Raw genomic sequence first — 4,946 nt, forward strand, 5'->3', positions numbered from 1 at the left:
TCACCTTTGCCCCACTCTGGGATTCAACAGTATGTTCCATGCTTTTATGTCTTTGGATCTATTTTATTCATCAGTTTATTTTATTCTTTAGATTCTACATATGAGTGACATCATGTTATACTTATTTTTCTCTTGCTAGCTTATTTCACTTAGCATAATATGCTCCAGGTCCATCCATGCTGTCTCAAAGTTTAGGAGATCCTTATTTTTTTTACTGCTGCATAGTATTTCATGGTGTAAATGTTCTACAGCATTTTTATCCACTCATCTCTTAATGAGCACTTGGGCTGTTTCCAGATTTTAGTGTAAATTGTGCTGCATTGAACACAAGGGTGCATATATTATTTCAGATTGGTGATTCAGGTCTCCTATTATATATTCCTAGAAGTGGGATCACTGGGTCAAATGGCTGTTCCATTTTTAATTTTTTGAGGAAACTCCATACTGTTTTCAACAGTGGCTGCACCAGTTTATTTTCCCAACAGCAGTGTACTAGGGTTCCCCTTTCTTCACATCCTCATCAGCACTTGTCATTACCTCATTGTCATTTTAATTTGCATCTCTTCTGATGATTAGTGAGTCTGAGCATTTTTCATATGCCTTGGCTTTCTGTATGTCCAATTCGGAGAAGTGTCTATTTAGGTACTTTGCCCATTTTTTAAATTGGATAGTTTGTCTTCCTTTTGTTTAGTTGTTTGGGTTCCTTATATATTTTGGAAATTAACCCCTTATCAAATGTATCATTGGCAAATATGTCCTCTCATACAGTGGGCTTCCCTTTCATGTTATTGATGGTTTATTTTGCTGTGGGGAAGATTTTTATTTTTATGTAGTCCCATTTGTTTATCTTCTCCTTAGTTTCCTTTGCCCTGGGATATGTCTCAGTAAACATATTGCTATGAAGATGTCTAAGATTTTGCTTTCTATGGTTTCTTCTAGGGCTTTTATGGTTTCACAACTTACATTTAAGTCTTTTATCCATTTTGAATTTATTCCTGTGTACAGTGTAATTTGGTGGTCTAGTTTCATTTTTTGCATCTATTTGTCCAATTTTCCCAACACCATTTATTGAAGTGACTGTCTTTACTCCACTGTATGCTCTTGCCTCCTTTGTCAGATATTAATTGAGCATAATAGCTTAGGTTGATTTCTGGGTTCTCTGTTCTGTTCCATTTATCTATATGCCTATTTTTGTGCCAGTGCCAGTCTGTTTTGAGTTCAGTGACTTTGTAGTATAATTTGAAATATGTTATTGTGATCCCTCCAATTTTGATCTTCTTTCTCAAGAATGCTGTGGCTATTCAGAGTCTTTTTCGGTGCCATATACATTTTTTAAGTATTCGTTCTAGATCTGTGAAATATACTGATGGTATTTTAATGGGGATTGTATTGAATCTAGATTGCTTTGAGTAATATGGTCATTTTAATTATGTTGATTCTACCAATCCATGAACATGGATATTCTTTCTCTTGTTTATATCTTTCTCTACCTATTTTTTCAACATCCCATAGTTTTCCAAGTATAGGTCTTTTATGTCCTTGGTTAGGTTTATTCCTAAGTATCTTAATTTTTTGTTTCAATGCTAAATTGGATTGTTATTTTAGCTTTTCTTTCTGAGAATTCATTGTTGGTGTATAAAATGGCATTAATTTCTGGCTGTTAACTTTGTAACCTGCTACATTACCAATTCATTTATTAAATCTAGTAGTTTTTGGTGGATACTTTAGGATTTTCTTTGTATACTATTATGTCATCTGCAAACAATTACATTTTTACTTTCTCCCTTCCAATTTAGATTCCTTTTATGTTTTATTCTTGTCTGCTTTCTGTGGCTAAGACCTCCAGTATTATGTTGAATAAAAGTGGTGAAAGCAGAAATCACTGTCTTGTTCCTATTGTTAGAGGAAATGGTTTCAGTTTTGCCCTTTGAGTATGATGTTGGTTGTGGGTTTGCATATATGGCCTTTATTATGTTGAGGTATGATCCCTCTATTCCCACTTTGCTGATAGTTTTTATTAAAAAATCTGTGTTGGATTTTGTGAAATTCTTTTTCTGTGTCTATTGATATGACCATATGATTGTTGTCTTCTTTTAGTTTATGTGATGTATCATATTTATTGATTTGTGAATATTGTAACATCCTTGCATCCCTGAAATGAATCCCACTTTGTCATGGTGTATGATATTTTTAATATACTGCTGGATCTTATTTGCTTATATATATATTTTTTAAATATATTTTATTGATTTTTTACAGAGAGGAAGGGAGAGAGATAGAGAGTTAGAAACATCGATGAGAGAGGAACATCGATCAGCTGCCTCCTGCACATCTCCCACTGGGGATGTGCCCACAACCCAGGTACATGCCCTTGACTGGAATCGAACCTGGGACCTTTCAGTACGCAAGCCAACACTCTATCCACTGAGCCAAACCGGTTTTGGCTTATTTGCTTATATGTTGTTGAGGACTTTAGCATCTATGTTCATCAGGGATATTGGCCTGTAATTCTTTCTCTGTAGTGACTTTATGTGATTTTGGAATAAGGATAATGCTGGCCTCATAAAACAATCTTAAAAGTGTTGCATCCTCTTGGATTTTTTGGAATCGTTTTAGAAGGATAGGTGTTAGCTCTTTGAATGTTTGGTATAACACCCCTATGAAGCTGTCTGGGAAAGAACTTTTGTTTGCTGTAAGTTTTTTTTTTATTATTATTATTGTTTCAATGTCATCAGTTGTTATTATGTTTCATGTTTTCCTACAGCTCCCTTAAGCTGTCCTCCTGTTTTTAAATAGTTTTTCTTTTTCTTTTTTGTTCTTTGATTGTGTGATTATTTCTACCCTGTCTTCTAATTCACTGATCCAATCTTTGGCTTCCCCTAATTTACTGTGTATTCCTTCCAATGTTTTCTTTATTACTACTATAACATTCTTCATTTCAGACTGGTTATTTTTTCTTGGTTTCTATATCTTTTCTCATGTTGTTGAACATCCTTGTAATCATTATTCTGAACTCTATATCTGATAAATTTCTCATCTCCATTTCATTTAGCTCTTCTTCTGGAGAATTCTCCTGTTCTTTCATTTGGGACTTGCTTTTTGTCTCTCCATTTTGGCCACCTGTTTGGGTTTTTTTTTCTATGTATTATGTAGATCTGGTACAACTCCATCTTTTTGTAGTGTCTCTGGTGCAGGACAATTCAGACATTATCTGTGTCTGGTGCTGAGTACCTTGTTTGGATCTATCATTAATTCACAGCTTGTGTCATCCTCTGCTGAGGCTGGATGATTTTGGAAAGGACCAAAATGTGCTCCAAGTCTGCTTTTCCTAACCCTGGGTCCAGAATCAGATCAGGCAGACTCAAAGCATCCAGAGATCCACCTCTGCCTACAATCTGATTTTAATTCTCAACCTTTTAATGAGCTTCAGACTGTAGACAATAGCAAGGTGTGGAGCCAAATGTTTTCCAAAAGGGTGCAGGGATTGCTTCCCTCCTCCCCAGGCAAAAGCTGCTTGGATAGCAAAAAGTCTGCCTGAAAAAGATTTCCTCTGCTGTATGGAGGAATGACTCAGCACAGGAAACCAGGTTGGCAGCCTTCCAAGTTCTAACCCCAGAGCCCCCAACCTTGGATTCTCCTCACACAACTCTAATCCACTCTCTCCTCCCTCTGCCAGAGCCCAAGGTGCACTGTCCCTTTAAGGGGTTGACTGCATTTCCAAGCTGTTTCTCCCTGGCCTACAGCTACCCTTTTGCTTTTCACAGCAAGATGTGCTGTGGACACCTTTCCCAGTTCAGGTGCTCTCAGATGAGGAGCCCAGCTTGCGATTTAGAACCCAGAGTTCTTAATGAGAACCCCCCACATCTGAGATATCCCTCCGGAACTTCAGCTGCTGTCTGTGGGAGCCCAGCCAGCCTTCTCACACCTCTGCCCTTCCTACCAATCTCTATGCAGTCTCAGCTATCTGTCCTTGGTTATCAGGGTTATCTCCACATAGTCTTCAGTTGATTACTCAGGATATTTTTTTCTATATTTTAGTTGTAATTACAGTTTGATCTTGGGAGAGTGTCAGTGTAGCTTCCACTTAATCCACCACCATTTTGGAACTCCTATAACCTCCTATTTAAATAACTTGTGTGATTAGGTCAGGACCACCCAGAGAATCTACTTTCCTAAAATTAATGGTGCCATATAACCAAATCATGAGAATGGAATCTATTATATTCATAGCCTTTGGGTTATACAAGAAGTGTACACCAGACTGTGGGACATCTTGGAAACCATCTTAGAGTTCTGCGTACCACACACGATATGTATAATGTTGTATATTTTGGAAAAGATTGAATTTGACCACTTTGCATACGTAAATATAGTCTATCCCCTCATTCTATGCTCAGAGATAATCCTAGAGGAATACAGAGAACAACTTGTGTGAACACTTATCATACTCAAATGCCCCTTTAATTCTATTTTTTTTCTTTTAAGGAAATCTGCTAAAAATAAGCCTCAAAAGACAGAGAAGTGGATTGGAGGTGGTGATAAGGATAGGTGCTTTCAGGCAGAATGAAAGGCAATTGACATAGGTGGCAGCCACAGGCTGAGGGAGTAACTTAACTGAAAGTAAAAAACCAGAATCCCTAGACTCTGCTTTTACCTAGTCCTGTGGACTTTACCAAATCATTTTCTTTTCCTTTTATTTTCTGGTATAAGGAGCAGTTTGAATGATTCTAAGTGCTGTCCCAGCTTCTAATTTTGTACTACTTGAAAGATACTAACGGCAATTATGTCTTGCCTCCCAAAGTGTGGTTCAAGAAACTTCAGCATCCATAGCACCTAGAAGCTTGTTAGAAACAAAGTTTCAGAACTCACCCAAGAATCTGCTTTTCAACCAGGTCAGGGTATGAGTTATTAATGCTTGAGAAGTGCTGTTTCAGAGCCTTGCTGCT

The sequence above is a fragment of the Myotis daubentonii genome, chromosome X, assembly GCF_963259705.1.
Source record: "Myotis daubentonii chromosome X, mMyoDau2.1, whole genome shotgun sequence".
NCBI classification, from domain to species: domain Eukaryota; kingdom Metazoa; phylum Chordata; class Mammalia; order Chiroptera; family Vespertilionidae; genus Myotis; species Myotis daubentonii.